Source organism: Talpa occidentalis, unplaced genomic scaffold, assembly GCF_014898055.3.
Source record: "Talpa occidentalis isolate TD23 unplaced genomic scaffold, MPIMG_talOcc4v2.1, whole genome shotgun sequence".
NCBI lineage: Eukaryota > Metazoa > Chordata > Mammalia > Eulipotyphla > Talpidae > Talpa > Talpa occidentalis.
Genome location: NW_026555331.1, coordinates 112816039 through 112832735, shown reverse-complemented (window position 1 = coordinate 112832735; position 16697 = coordinate 112816039). Strand labels below are relative to the sequence as shown.

General features: G+C 39.0%; 1 protein-coding gene across 2 annotated transcripts in view; it reads right to left on the bottom strand.

Annotated features, from left to right (window-relative positions):
• Positions 1 to 16697, bottom strand: part of ELAPOR2 (endosome-lysosome associated apoptosis and autophagy regulator family member 2) — a 179856-nt gene that overhangs the window by 145436 nt on the left and 17723 nt on the right. The window contains exon 1 of one of the 2 annotated variants that reach the window (XM_037510727.2): positions 16191 to 16291. The exons of the other annotated variant lie outside the window; for it this stretch is intronic. The gene's annotated coding sequence lies outside the window, so the exon portion shown is untranslated. Of the gene's footprint in view, positions 1 to 16190; positions 16292 to 16697 lie in introns of those variants that run through there. 2 annotated transcript variants of the gene reach the window in all.

The following is a 16697-nucleotide window of genomic DNA, read 5'->3' as shown; positions in this document are numbered from 1 at the left end:
AGAGGAGATTTAGGAAATGACTGACATAAAACCAAAACTGAAATGAGTTGAAAGAAAATAGAGCAAGAGATAAAGGTAAAGAGTCTGGTTTTGAAGGGAAGGTCAGTAAAAACTCAGAGCTGAAAAGAGGATCAGGTTAAGGACAAGTCTACCGGCATCTGTGTTCACCATAGAGAATACAGACTCACTATTACAAAGTCAAGAGTTACATTCATTCCCTCTGTCCTGCCATAGTTATCACCTACTAATACAGAAAAAAATAAACCAAAATGGAACATGTCAGTCTGTCTCACAATATAGTCCATATAAATAACTTTTTTCTTTATGGAACAAAAGGTAAAGAAAAGAAAAACCTGAGTCCCCAAATTTGAAGAACCATTACCCACCTAAAGAATTCTTACCTTATTCTAAATGCAATCATGTGAGTGAACAAATTCCCATCACCTCCTACAAAAAATAAAAACACAACTAAATCTGTCTAGCTGACTAATTTCTAGAAATGTAATTTTAATGAAAAATGGATGTATTTATTTGGTCTTCCAAATGAACACAAAGACTGTTTCCAATATCCAGAAGGTACACAAATATTCCTCACCATAAACTATATAATAAATTCTCATTTTAGCTTCTGAATGAGCAGTGGGAGATGCACCTTTCCCACGGGTCTCTGACAGACATGTACTCATTGATAATTTAATGAGTCAATAGGCAAACATGCAGGGAAGTGAAAGCAGTTACAACAACAAGCATATTTAACTGACTAACAGAATGATTAGCTCTTCAAAAATCAAGATTTATCTGAAAGAGTACTAAATACTGAAAGAAAACAGAAAATAAATTTCTTCCCAGAATATCTCAGAATGCCAAGATTCCCTTAGTGCTTACATTTTAGTTTAGGCTGCTACTGCTGAACTTTAAAAGCAACCTATTTGGAGTACTCACTAATGAGTTCTTGATGCTCATAGATTACATTATCATACTGGAGTTTAAGAATATCAAGAATTATGATTAGAACTATATTATGTTAAAAATAAATAGGCATATGTGGTATAGCCATAAGATGGAAAGCTATTCAGCAATAAATAAGAAGGAACAAACTGTTGATAAGTGCCACGATGTCAATCAATCTCAAAATCATTATGCTAAATGATAAAAGCCAATCTAACAAGAAAAATGAATGTTTTGATTCCACTTATATAAAATTCTAGAAAGTGAATCTGCAGCAAGAGCAAGCAGATCAGTGATTACAGATAGATAAGGTGGAGGAAGAGTTGAATGAATAAGGATAAGCAAGACACTTTAGGGGATATTGGAAGTAGATGCCTTGTTTATGGTTAAAACTAACCAAATGATATACTTCAAATATATGTAGCTTAGTGTACTACACTTAACATTCAATAAACTTCAAAAAAATGATGCAATTGTTTACCCTTTCCATAAACTATCTAAATAACACTTTAAAGCAGTATCATTTATATAAGGGCAATGAGTGGACTAATAACAAATGACTGTTTTTAAAGGGATAATATATCTAAAACACTTAGAACTGTGACCCATATAACTGTAATATAATTCTATAAGAAAGAGAAATAAGGGAGAGAACAAAATTAAGGTAGTTGTGGTGAGATGAATCAATTCTTTGAGTTTTATTCAGAATTGTCTTTGGTATACACTGTTTTATCAACAACAAAGTTTGACGTTGGAAGTTACAGGTCATTTTTTGTAGTTGTACATGCTTCTGGTTTAGATGCCATGAGACTAGCACCCCTCACTCCACTAAAACTCTTTGTCGCCAACCTTAATTCACAGAACATGTCCTAAGTCAGGTGCTTGTCAGGTGCTGCTGTGGAAGAATAGGCAGGTCTGCTTCTTTAACATTCTAAAAAAAAAAAAAAATCCTAAACAAAAAACTAGTAAAAGAGAATGAGATCCCCTCAGATGATCAGGACAGCATGGGAAGAAAGTTTGCCAGACAATGGGAGTTGTACATCTCTGCACAGATACCTCATCCTCAAGAGAAGACAACTGATGGCTGCCTACACCCCTGTGTGAGTAAAACAGCAGCAGAAAGTAAACACATGGAACACTAACATCTACCTTGGAGGAGATGACAGATTTCTGAAACACATGAGAAAGGGATTCTTTGAGAAAAAGGAACAATCTGAAAACAATTGACCGAAAGGGAAAAAATTGTAAATACTTGTTTGTTGTACTTAATATGAGCCAATGTATAGCCTCTTAGAAGCACTTGTAGAGGGCTGCAAGGATACACCACCTCTGGAGTCAGTGGGATTCAGTGGAAAGTGAGGTGTCTGAAGACAAATACATGGCAATCTTGTGACTCACCAGTTCTGTCACCTTTTTCATATTAATTGCCTTCGTGCTTCCATTTCCTCATCTCTAAAAGCAGAGATATGGACTGTTGTGAGGATTAGTATTAATGTAAGTAAAGTGTTCACACAGTTAACTACTCAATAAATAGTGCTTGTTATCAAGACAATTAATTAACAAGAAAAGTAACAAGAAACAATTAAAAACATCCCTCAGTAGAAACTACACACAATTATTGATAATTTCCAAAATCAATGATCTTCCAGCATATCAGGGAAAAATCAATTAAAAAGTAAATTGATGGGAAAACTGCCACAGAAATAGTAACACAAATATTTAGGAATACAAAGACTCCCTGGTGAGAGTACAGGATGCGACAATAAATACCTGAAGTAGACTGCGTCTTCACATGTGAATACTTTAAAGGTGACAAGTTCTTCCAAATAAATGAAGAAATTTAACAGCATCTGAGAGAAAAGTCCAGTCAAATAAACACTTATGCTATATATTAAACATCCAAAATAGACGATAAAGAACATAGCTACATGCACACAAATGAAAGTATAGAAAACAAGTCAATGGAATAGAGTGAGTCATGAATTGTTCAAAATACTACTTGTAAAAACTGGCTATTCAGAAAATAAAGTCAGAGGTTTACCTTACATCAAGAATTGAAAAAAATTCAAGATTAGTCAAAATGTCAAAATTAGTTCACAACGTATTGTTAAATGAAAAAAAAAAGTCACCAAACTGTATGTATGTAAATATACATGTAAATTCATAATGAAATATTGATATGTGCCAAGATGTTTGATATGTGCAAGAGGCAGTATTACTTGATAGCTAAAAGTATGGGACTCGGCAGCAGCAGCCCAGGCTCAGAAATAAATTAACTCTGCTGGAAAATATCAGAACTGAGTCCATTAGAATCTGAAGGACATATAAATGAGTTAATACATAAAATGCCTTAAAATTGTACCTGGCTATTGTTCTTTTTATTTGTTCCTATTACAAATGGTAATCAGTATGCTTACTTGGCAGTATTCCAAGTGTTTTTACTGCTCCATTTTTCTAGAATGCAAATATACTGCTCTTAATTTTTGAAAGGTCAAATGCACAAAAATTAAACCATGAAAAATTGGAGCAAATAATGGTAATATTTATCTGTTCTTTTTAAATAAGCAAGCTTGGCTATGTTTAAGCATCTATTGTTATTTTAGCTCAAATTATTTCCTTCTATGCATTACTGATATGCCCAAGAAATATCAAATGGCATTAAACTTATATTTTAAATGGCCAAATCCTTCTGCTCTCAAAGTGTACTGTTTTCATACAGTCCAGTCTTGAAAGCATTAATCTCTTTGGTGGAGATGAAATGCTTGTTCTGTAATCTTTCTTGTAAATTTATTATTTAAAATATTGGAAAGTATAGAATATTTACATAATACTGCATTTCTATGATCACTGTTGTATAACATAACTGATATTTAGCAAATCATTTAAAGTTTGGACTTTTTGTCTGATTATACAATTGTCACTACATAGCAAATTGTCTTTCATTCTCAACTACACAGTTTAACAATGTACAAAAAACAATAAGGAGTTATTTTAAAGGACTGCTTCTCCCAAAGGAAAGAACACAGGTAATATCATAGAAAGTAACTAAATTAAGAAATAAAAAAAACTGACGTATTAAAGAAAAAAGGGCACTCTCTTACGCTTACTCTGTAACAATCTTAGAAAAAAGTGGTAAGGTTGAGAAATTAAAACTATGTCCTAGAACTACAGCACCAAGGATAAAGATCATCTTCTCACCTGTTACAGTAGGAATGCCTATAACCTTGGGCAGTCAGTGAAGTGCCCCTTAATCTATCCACCGTGGTAATACAGGCTCAATGCAGTAAACCAGAACCAGAATCACATCATTCCATAAATGTGATCCAGTCAGTAAGCCTGTCCCAAATAGGAACCCTATAAGTTTCAGATTACAAAGAAGTAGTTCACAGCTCTACAGAATTGAATTCTAAATTCTTCTGTCTACTACCCACCAATCCTAATCTTACCTCTAAATGAGCATAATACCAATGCCTCTTACACATGACTGCACTTAACTATATTTGTAGCTTACTATCGTGGCCTACTAAGTCTTCTCCAAACTAAACATGCTCAACTCCTTTGATAAGTCCTCAAGTATTTGGACATACTTTCCAAATAGTTTGTTTCCTAATTCACACTTCAAGCCAACATCTCATATGTCAATGACCCTCTTCAAATATTGCGCCTATGTTAAATGTTTACATTCAACAATTCAAGCATTCTGCTCATATTAATACATTCCAAGACACCTCCCTCATTACTGCTTTTAGCAGCCACCTGACATTTATGGTTTCTAAAGTAATTTTAAGCAAGTTTTCTTCATCCTATGCTTGAACATCTCAGTTTCAGACCTAGAAAAAAGATGGTCTACATGTAAAATAATTATGTTTGCCCATTACTCCACTCTTTCAAAATTATCTTGAATCTCAATTCTACTTTCTAATTCATTAGGCATCTTTTCCAGCATTGTGACTTTACAAAATTTGGTTATGCCTTCTCAAAACCAAAATATTGGTTAAAATCACAAAAGTAAAACAATAACTGGAAAGGAATTAGATACTAAGATAAACAACATCAACTGTATTGGAGACCTTCCTCCAGCTTAGCATCATTTCCCAAAATTAATAAATTTAAGATATATTTCTTCAAATAGACAATAATCTGCATTTATATCATCACTCTGAATACACTTCTGCATCTTGTCCAGAGGGAAAAGACATTGTGAATGACTTACTGAACATCAGGAATCACTCTCTGTATCATACTCCAGACTTATTGCACACCTACCCTTTCAACTCTCAGTTACCTTCTACACTATCATTCTACTGACTGTGCCTTTTTAGTTTATTCTCAATTGCTTTTTGCTCTGCTTGCTTCCTAAATGCAGCGGTTTCTCTGAGCCTGCTCCTCTACCTACTGTACTTGCTATGTGCTTAGAGTCTAAGTGACCTCATCAACGCTAGTGGCTTCAATTACCTCTTATGGCTCCCAAGTTGTCTCTCAGCTACACTCTGTACATCCAATTGTCTCTGGGAGAGCACTGCTTGGATGTCCCTTGGGCACTTTAAACTCAGGATGCCGATAATGAACTCATTCTCTTTCTTCCAGTTGCCTCCTCCTGCTCTTAAATTTTCAACCTCAATGAAAGGCAGAGAATCTTCCCAGTAGCCCAAGGTAGAAAGCCAAGAAACTGTGATAGACTGAAATTGATCACTGGCCTATTAAATCCATCCACTTGTTCTCCCACCCGTCCACCCTCACTGTAGTTACTTAGCTCTGACTTCTTCTTCCCATGGGAAAAGCAACTGATATTCCTGCCTCCAGAATGATCTCCCTTTATCTTTCTCCACATAAACAGAATCATTTTTCTAATCTAATTTCAATGGCTCCCCATGGCTTTCCTCACAGGACGCTGAGTCTATGCCTTCTTCGTAATCTAGGCATCTGTTGCCACTCCCATCCATGTCTCTTCACTTTAGCCCTTGATTTAATTCCTCTATGCCACTATTTTCTTTGACTGAGATATGCTGACCTCTGTGCATCCTGCAAACCTCTTCTAGGAATTTTTCAAAACTCAGCTCAAACAGCAATTTCTCTAAGACGAGGTATCCTTAGTCTGATTTAATTGCCTCTTCTCTGTGTCATTGTATATAACTCTAAGCTTACCTCCATTACAGACTTCACTTATCTGTACTGTAAGAACAGACTCACGTATTACTAGTTTTCCTGTGAGAGGAATATATTATATGAACTCATTAAATGCTAAATGAACAAACAAATGTATCAGTGGCTACTGAAAAAGAAGCAACAGAAAATGAAGCAGGAATGTCTTGAAATTTCTAAAACACACTTTAGAACAAAGACTGTCATTCCATTCCAAGTCCAAAAATTTTTGGTCACTTTTCAGTTGTTTCAATATTTTTCTCAGCCAAACACATGACACTTCACATTTTATAGGAAGTTAATAATCTACTGTGTACCAAACATGATTTTATTAATTTTGAGCCCTATTTAATATTTTAAGGGAAGTATTGATAAGCCCATATACATTTTTATTTTCTAATTAATCGCTTTCTCTCAGCATTACATCATCTCAAAGTACATCAAGAAAAAATCTAGAAAAATGTATTTCCAGTGTATATATGTTTACCGTATCAAGAGCTCATATACATGGGGCCTCCCCAGTGGCTCAGCGGTTGAGCGCTGGGTTGCGAAGCTGCCCATGGCCTCTGCAGCGACAGTTCGTTCCTGGCCGCCTGGCGAGGGCCCCACATGGCGCCCAGACCTCTCCTGCCGCCTGCTGCTCCCCTCAGGAGTGTACTTCGGTCCTTCTGCCTGCTCTGCTCCCCGCTCTGGCTCTGGTGAATTCTCTCACCCTCCCGCGCTTCTGACTGTACCCAGTGCTTGTATAAATAAATAAATAAATCTTTGGAAAAAAAAAAAAAAAAGAGCTCATATACATAAAAACAAGAAGCAAAAGCATTTAAACAGAAAAATCCACCAAAAAAGGAAATACAAAAAGCTAAGTAACATAAAAATAGTGATTAAAGAAATATAAACTACTTCAATGAGATCGCACTCTCTACCTTCAAAATAGTAACAATAAATAACATTTTTCAGTGCTGCCCAGTTAATATCCTTGAAGCTAAAATATCTCTCACAGCTAATCCATTTTCAATAATCAGAAATTCATACAATGTTCTGTGTTGCTGCTCATTACAAAATTTTTAAACTCCAAAGAATTAAAAACAACATAAGTGCCCAGAATTAAATTTACTTATTCATTCAACAAGCATTATTAGGCTCTTACTGTATGTGAGGCACTATTTGATGTGCTAAGAATAGTTTTCAAAAAAGAAAAAAAAATGCTTTGTCTTTATGGAGCTTATAATTTATGTAGGAGGCAGAACACAAAAACAAAATAATTAACATATATATATTACAATAGATATTAAGACATGGTATGGAAAAAAATAAAAGCATGAAATAGAGATAGAAACGAGGTTGTAGTTTCAAATGTTGAGCAGGGAAGGCCTTATTGAGGGCTGACAAATGAGTTGAAACCTGGTGAATAAGAGGGAGGAAACTAAACAAAAACTTGAGGGAAGAGAGTACCAGGCAAAGATTCTGAGAAAAAAGCTTCCATAACACATTCTAGAAAGAGCAAGGAGACCAGGGAGGTTAAAACAGAATGAAAATAGGGGAATGTAATTTCCCAATTTTCATATTGGGAAATACCAAGACCATGCAATCCACCATCACAGCTTTGGTTCTCAGTGAAGTCTTAGAAGAGTTTTGAGAAGAGTAACACTTTTTTACTCGTGTTTTAATGTGAGATTTACAAGCTACAGATCAACTTGGGAAGCTAGATTAGTAATCCAGGCAAGATATGGTGGTGGTGTGGCCCACAAAGCACAAGCCAGCTGGTGAAAACACTGACTCCAGGTGTTCTGAAGCAGAAGCGAAAGGGTTTGCTGATAGACTGGGTGTAGGTAGGACATGGAAGAAAAAGAAATCACTCCAAAGTTTTAGACCTGAACAAGTGAAAGAAAGAAGTTGCCAATGAATGAAATTGGAAAGAAGTAGGTTTAGTGCAATGTCAGGGCTCAGTTTTGGACATGTCAGGTTTGATGTGGAGACAAACAGATTGTACCTGTGGGGAGTCCAGAAACCAATCCAACGAGAGATGGAAACATGACAGCTGTCCATATGTAGATGATAAAGCCAAGAAACAGGACAACATCACCAAAAGTGTGAGGATGACAGAAAAGACAGGAGGGTTAAGGAGCAAGGCCAGGAAGAGTCAGGGAGTTGAGGCAAAACTGGAGAAGACTAAGAAGGCATATGGTGGAGTAAGACGAAAACCAGGAGAGTGTGCTATGCTTGAGCCAAATCACAGTTTCATTGGTGACAGAGCAATCACTGGGCTCAGTGTTTTTATTAATATTACAAAAATATTTATAAAAAGTATTATTATTGGGAAATGCTTAAAACAAGAGAAGAAAAATACAATTTCTGTATATGAGTCACTTAATGTCTTCAAAATAAGGAAAAAGAAAATATATAGGTAGGAAATGTGCTAAAGCATTAATACTGGATATCCCTAGATGGGAAAATTAATGCTAACATTTCCTTTTTTATACTTTATTTTCTAAAAATTTTACAATTCACAACTTCCATAATTAGAAAAAATTTTCCTGTAAAATACTTGTGTAATTAACCAAATTTCCCTATCCACATAGCAGTTCTTGCAAGAATAACAACTAATAGTTGGCATTGCATTAAAATTTACCATGCATTTTCACATGAATTAGTTTGATCCTTGGAGCAACTCTAACATAAATAAGGCAGGAGTTACTTTATCCATTTTCAGACTGTAACCTAGAGAGTTTGATTTAATCAAAGTCATACAAACCAGTTTCAATGGTCAAGTCTGAATATATTATTTGATTTCTTTCTATACAACTTAAACTGTAAGAAGACATTTTGCAGTTGAACAAACTGTAAGCAACACTCTACCCACATAAGTAACAAAGGCTGGAAAACATTTACCAAGAAGGCTGACCAAACCCTCTTAATATTACCAAGTTTTCTATTGTAATGTCTATCTCAGAGAGGTACTTATTAATACCATGTTTGCTGCTTCTGGCAGGCTGCAAGCTCCTAGAGAGGGATGACAATATGCTCTGCATCCCGTTTTATCACCAACATCTGGCCTAGAACCAGACATATAGAAAATAATCGGGCAATGCTTGCTGATGCATTTTATGGGGATGGGAGGGGCTCATGCTCCATTTTGAGTGTTTATTTTAGAAGTTTCTAAGATTTCATGCAGATCCAAGAAATAAGCTAGGGTTATAGCCAATGGAATCTTTGCACTGAAACTGGTACCTGGGTTTTAGGCAACTAAACTGTATTACTAGGGCACACCAAAGGTACTGGTTCTCCAATTTCAGTCTACATTCTACCTTAGAGAGCTAGTTATACAGCACAGCTTGCTGGGATTTCTAATTTAGTACAGTATGTACAGGGCCCAAGAACTTGCATTTCTAACAAGTTCCCACACTGTGGTGGCACTGCAAGTCTTAGGATCACACTTGGAGAAACACTGATCTAAAGAAGAGACTATAGAAGCGAAGCTTTGAATAAGTTAAAAACAGTACGTTGAATACCAGAGCTGTAAACTGATTTAAGAATATGGGCCTCCCCGGTGGCGCAGCGGTTGAGCGCTGGCTTGCGAAGCTGCCCACAGCCTCTTCAGTGCCGGTTCGATCCCCGGCTGCTCCCCGGCCACTGGAGGAGGGTCCCACATGGCGCGCAGACCTCTCCTGCAGCCCGCTGCACCCCTCAGCAGTGTACTTCAGTCCTGCTTCCTGCTCTGGCTCTGGTGAATTCTCTCACCCTCCCGTGCTTCTGACTGTACCCAGTGCATGTATAAACAAACAAACAAGCAAATAAATAAATAAATAAATAAATAAATAAATAAATAAATAAATAAATAAATAAAACATGCCTCTATAAAAAAAAAGAATAAACATCAATATTTTCTGATCACTGGGTTTTTATTTCAAAGCCTTCAATACAGTACAACTGAATAAAGATGTCAATTAGGATTAAATGCACTATAAAGATCAATTTTTGTAACTGAAAAAGTGAAAGACAATCAACTATTATATTTTCAAGGCAGTGATTGGTGCTTCCAGAGCAAAGGACCTACATTTTACTCATTCTTAAAACCCTTAAAGTGCCTTAAACAAAAAGATATTGAAGCCTTGTTTGCTAAGATACTGAAATTCCTGCTCTCAATGAGCCTATCATTCCTACATGAGGTGTTAAGAGCACAATGAGAGTCTGGCAAAAGACTGGCATGGAACAGCACGTGCATGCCAGGGAGCCAGCAATGGACTGCGACTACTATTCAGAGAAAAGATCCTGTGTCTTTAGTAGTCCCAGAGGGTTAAAAGATACAGGAATCAATCTAAACAGACTTCCTTTGCTGAGGCATCCATCACCTTCCCCTTGTTTCATCAAATTCCTACTCATTCTTTGGGCTTCAGCGTCCACGTCTCTTCCTCAGGAACCCTCCATCTCAGCCCAGAATGGCTATATACTCCTGTTATGTGCAACAGTTGCCATCACAGCAATTACAGCAAAAGTCATTACATGATGCCATGAAGTATGCTGTTGTTTTGACTCTACCCCCACAAGATTTTAAACCTCAATATGGGCAGCAGCCATATGTTTTGTTCATCCTTTTTCTGTTTGTGCCTGGTACATAAGTAGATAATAAAAATGTGTTTATACTGAAATATCATACAGAACATAGATGGATAAAAGCAGAAAGAAACAAGAATTAACCATGATTTCTTCAGAAGGAAGGAAAAAGCAACCTATATTTGAGTGTTTTCTGATAATAACGAATTATTATAAGATCCGAGGAACTGCTGAAGAATACACTATGGTAGGAAAACTTGTCACTCTGTACCATACTCTGCTATTTTCATCCCTTATGCTAAAATATGACACTTCATGGATCTGTCAACTCTTAGTTTTACATTGTAAATATTGATGGTGTGAATACTTCCTCACATTTGCCTAAAACATGAGAAATGGTTTTGAGCATAAGAACTTGAAATGGAAAATTCACCTCCACAAGCATAACAGGCAAGACTAATTATGTTAACAGTTTGAAAACAGAGACTGAATTCTAACTTTTTCAGTGTCAGTGTGACTTTAGAATCTCTGACACCCTCACCCACAGTCCAAGACCTTCAGAGACTTCCTACAGAAAGAATATTTCCCAACCACTCCTATCAAGGTTAGAAACAAAAGATGTCTTTTGATTTAGGTGGACTTGAAAGACCCAACCTCTTATCAAATCAAGGAAGGTAATATAATTAAATTCTACTCTATCACTCGACTCCTAGGTAATGCTCAACTCATTCCCCATACATACATAGTAACCAGTAAGCACTGAGCACTAGTGACCCAGTTGTCAAATTCAAACATCAGTTTTCAGTGCTTATTTCAACTTCTTTGGACATTTTATATCACAACCACTCCTTTTTTCTTTAAAGGTACTCCCCCCACCTTTACCTAATTCAGTACCATCACATTTCTTTTATCTGAGTCATTACTTACATGTCTCTTTTGTAGACACCACCATCACCATCCCTTTCAATGTTGATAAAGTCCAAGTGCTATTTTTCATCCTCTTTGTTCTCATTCCCTGGATGATCTCATCCAATCTGGCTGTTTCAACCATCCCTTTCACTGAAAATGATTCCCACATCTACACACTAACCCAGACCCATACCCCTGAGAAACAGGGTCTTATTGGACCTTTTCAGAATCAAATTCCTATCTTATGTTCTTCACATTCCTCCAGCTTAGAGACACCATTCTCTAATCAGCCAGAACCCTCATTCCCTTGCCTCTGCATCCAATTACTGTCAACTCTATCTTATCACATCATGCCCTTTTTTCTGTCTTCCTTGCTATCCTTAACTGAGGTCTGTCATCCTTCACCTAGACTATGACAGTTACTCTCAGCAGGTCTCACCTCTGTCTGCCTCCCACCCCTCTAATGTGGCCTCCATATTGTTGCCAAACTAAAGAATAATTTATTACTACTTAAGTTTAAATCCTTCTATTGCTCCCTGTCACCTATCAAGTGAATACCAGCTTCTTTGCATGATCTAAGGGTCCCCTATGTCCAGGATTCTGCCTGCTTTTAAGAATCATTTGTCATTAAGGTCTTCCTTAGCATGCAGTGGCCAGTTGTGACCAATTGTAACACAACACTGATCTGTGTTTCTCTACTTTTTAAACCTATGGACAACACCAGATATCCTTTTCCCCAAAACTGCCCACAGTCATAACTGACCATCTCTGGGAAATTCCTACTCATCCTTCAAGTCTCACTCATGTCCTATATAGTACCTTTTCTGATCCTCCCCACTAGACTTGGCTGCCTCTTTCTTCTCTTGTGGCACCAAATCACTTAATTGCAGTTGTTTGTTTATGTATCTGTCTCATCCTTCTAAAACTAAATTATATATTTTGTTACTTTGTAACTTCACACCTGACAGCTTACTTGTCACATAGTAAAAGTTCAATAAATGTTTGTGGACTAAAAATTGTTATGAAGCAGTCATCATTCAATCAAGATTCAGAGACAAGGAGAATCATATTATGCAAAAATTTAGAGCAGTGAACCAAAACAAATTACTCTGTGATCTAATTTTCCAAATTTAAATAATGCATACATAATCTACTTAGTTCTGTTCCTTTACTCATATGCATGCTATCTTCTAGTAGTGAACTTCAACTCTGAATCATCTGCTGGCCTTTATCTTTTTTCCTCTGGCAGCCCCATTAAGTTATATTATTCAATGATTCAAAATTTCCATTCCATTCAATTCTTGGGTAAGACTCTCTGATGAGCCTTTGAAGTCTCACTACAGGACGTTCCTGAAATATCTGGTCTATTAACCTAGTAATAATCAACTCTCACATTTTTTATGACAATTTTCCTTAACATACTAATCTCATCCTCACAATAAAAAGAGATAAGTCATTTTTAATATTACCCTTTTACAGTGAAAAGCAGGTGCCAGGTTCACCAAAAGATACTTATCCTTCATAAGTTCCTCCATACAAAAGCCTCAGGAATATTAATACGACACTTTCTGATGTTCAGTCAGTCCTCACGGTTTTTTTCTTTAAACATTTACCAAATCAGATACTATTTTTATCCATCATCTGCTGGCACACTGACTTGACTTTTATTTGTCTCCCAAACTATAGCCTTCCTGTTTGTGCATCTGCTTCCACCCCACTGATCTGATCACCAGCTGAGCACTCCAGAGTAATCATGTCTCCCCTTTTCCACTCCAAAATCCAAAAACTTTGACAAAGGAAGTTGTATTTTATGAGTTTCACCTGAGTCAGTCCTCTGCAAAAAAATCTAAGTAAAATTTTCCACATAACCCAGTAGTCTCTGAAGGATCTTTTCTCTGAACTCAGGCAATCATAACTGGATTATTCCCACAACAATTTTCAATGTTTCTCATCTTTTTCCTTTTGCTGCTTTCCTCTAAAACCAAGCAAGGAAAATGAGTCTATGTAACTTAGTTCAACACAACCAACTTACATAAGTATACTGGTGAGACTGAGACTCAAACTACTATGGAGAAATAAGATTAAAATTACCTGCAGACATGGTGCAGCAGACCTCTCCTATCTTGTCCGCTGCTCCCCTCAGCAGTATATTTCAGTAGATCCAAATGTTCTGTTCCCCACTCTGTCTCTGGTGAATCCTCTCACCCCCTGCACCTCTGGCCTACACCCCAGATCTTGTATGCCTAAATAAGTAAAATAAATCTTTAAAAAAAAATACCTGCAGACTTTTACATACTCTTCCTCAACATTTTCTCCTATTACTAAGAACTGGCTTTAGTTTCTAGTCACAGACACACCTGACTTTTGACTGCTCTCCCTGTCCTCCTTACCACATAGTTCTATCCTTTGTATATGAAATCCATCTTTTTTATGAATAAAGAACAGAAAGAGATAAACAGGCAGGAGTGGACACAAAATAGTTACTTCAATTATGTCTTTGCTCACAAGAATTTGGCTCACATTTCCATAGCTATATCTCTGAGGAAACCCCCAGCCTGCAAAACACCTGCCCTTCTCTCTTTCCTCTTAAAAAACACTGTCACAGAGAAACAATGCTCAATTCTATAAATTAGCTCATCTGGTTAGACCAGATGCCAAGGAGCAGATTCAGCCCCAGAGGACTGGGCTCTATTTCCAAAAGAACCTCTAATTCCCAATCTTCTTGGCAGTCATCAGGATGAATATAAATAAATCTGTGCAAATAACACAAACTAGCCACAGTCAGCGTCAGAGCTGGCGCCTGCTATATATTTTTTATTTATGCTAATTTTCAGATGGAAAATTCAAACGAGATCCCTCAAAGCCCTGAGTCACATGCAATTTCTAAAGCCAGTGCAACAAGGAGTTGGGACGAACTGAATGAAGGCTTCCTGTCATATCCGTGCCACTCTTTTCAATGTTTCTGTGTTAGGTTGCATATTCTTAATCTCTTTTTACTAAGTATATGTGTGTAGACCATGTGCCCCTCTAAAAGATCAGTCTAGTCTAGTGACAAAAAGCATCACTCTCACTGACGCTGACTTAACCCATTTCAAGCACAGTCTTCTTTACTAAGAATTAATCTTACAAGAAGCTTAAAACTGCATTTCAGAAAAGAAATGTATTCTTTATGCTGGGACTGGGGGTTGGAGGTAAGGTTTAAAATTTGTTCTATTAACCACTGTTCAATCTGAAGATGACCAAGAAGCAGCTTTCTGTGGAAACGTGAAGAAGCACCTGGATGATTCCCAGATGATAGGTAACTTTACCAAACAGAGATTACATTAATTATATAATAAACTGAAATTAAACACAGCTGTTTGTTGAAAGGTTGCCCCAATTACCCCAATAACCACAGTACAGTGTCCTTACACACACACACACACACGCCTTAGGACTGATTCTCTTTCGTCTCACTCTATGAAATCCTGGGACCTATATGTGAGAAAGGAAGATGAAACTCGATGGATGACAGTGTCCAGAATGCTGATACCCTATAAATCAAGTCTGGGTAAAAGTCAAAATTTACAGCATCACACACAAAGGAACAGGGACTGGTCTTTCTTCCCAGAGGGGCGACTGGCTAACCTATTTCTGCTGCATAGATTAAAATGACCCATCACCCTGATTCCTAGCAATCTTCCTAAAATCAGTATCCAGTTCTCATATCCTCCTTAGGATAATCAGTCAAAGTGGGTCAGAAATGTTGCTTCCTTTCCCTCATTGATTTTCATTAAGAGGATGCACTTTCTGGAACACTAAAGAGAAAGATAAACACCCAATATAAGGAACAATGACACCCCCTGTAAATTTTTGGTACATTATGTCACATTCTCCTTAAAAGCAGAAGAAAAATCTCATCAGCTGTAATTTATCTCTCTTAGCTGTAAACTAACAATTCCAAGCTATAAAATAACAGCGGCAATGCTTCAGCCAGGTGAACACCTCCCCAAAGGAGTATATCCACTCAGTCTTTTCTAATTTTCTAGATCAGCGGACCCGCCTCCTCACTAGTACACACTTTTTTTTCTTCCTAATTCATATCCATATTTTGTCAGAAGGAAGTCAAGTGACACCACACACTGGCTTAGCAAATCCCCAGGGCCTTATCAGGAAGCTAAGTGTAGGGGAACAGTTAGAAGCGGTTTGTAGAGACAAGGGGTGGAGGAAAGGGGGTGGAGAGAAGGGGGTGGATGAACACCCCTGAGGCAGTATCTGGCTCTCCAGAAAGCTGTGAGAAGGGTCTGCAAATCCTCTGGGCAGGGCTTCCCCAGTCTCCTCCCCTTGTTGAAATCCCCCCCGCCTCGGCCCCAGGTCCTCAAGCTTGGCACTCTAAAGAGGGCGCCGCAAAGTCCTTCAGAGCCCTCAAACACCCGAGCGCGAACCGAGAAGCATCACCCCGAAGACAGCCAAGCCACACACCCTCTCTCGCCAGCTTCCCGGGGCGGCCAACTTCATCCTCTAAAACCAACCGAAGCCCCCGTCCCCCGAGAAAGGAAAAAGGCGACGGCAGAGAGCGATAAACAGGCACCACCACCCCCTCCCCTCCCGTTCCCTCCCCTCCCCCGCGAAGTCCAGGTGAAGCACCAGGTGCGGCTCACCTCCTGGCAAGGAGGAAGCGGGCGGCTGGAGGAGGAGGGCAGGTCCCCCGCCCAGGCCGCCTGGCAGCCGGCGAGCGCCCAGCAGCAAATCCAGGCGGGGCTCCAGGGCGACGGGAGCCCTCCGCGGGGAGCCCCCGCCGGCCGCCCCCGGCCCCTCCCCCGCGCGGACCACGGGGCCCGCAGCCACATCTCCGTCCCGCGGCGGTGGGCCGGGCGGGCTGGAAGGCTGCCTCCCGGGGTGGGGCGCGCTCCGGCTCCCCGGCCGCGAGAGCTGCGCGCTCCGCTCGCTCGCCCCCTGCCCGTCCGCCCGCTGACAGCTCGGCTGCGCTCGCGGCCCGGGCAGCCGGCGCCGGTGCTCCCGTCACGCCGGAGGGAGGGACCGCGGGGCGCGGGCGCGGCGCGGGGGCGGGACGCGGGGCGGGGACGCGGGAGTCGGGGAGCAGGTGGCTCGGGCGGGGGCTGCGGCCCAACCCAGGGGTCCTCAGGGGCTGCGCCGCCGCCGGGGCG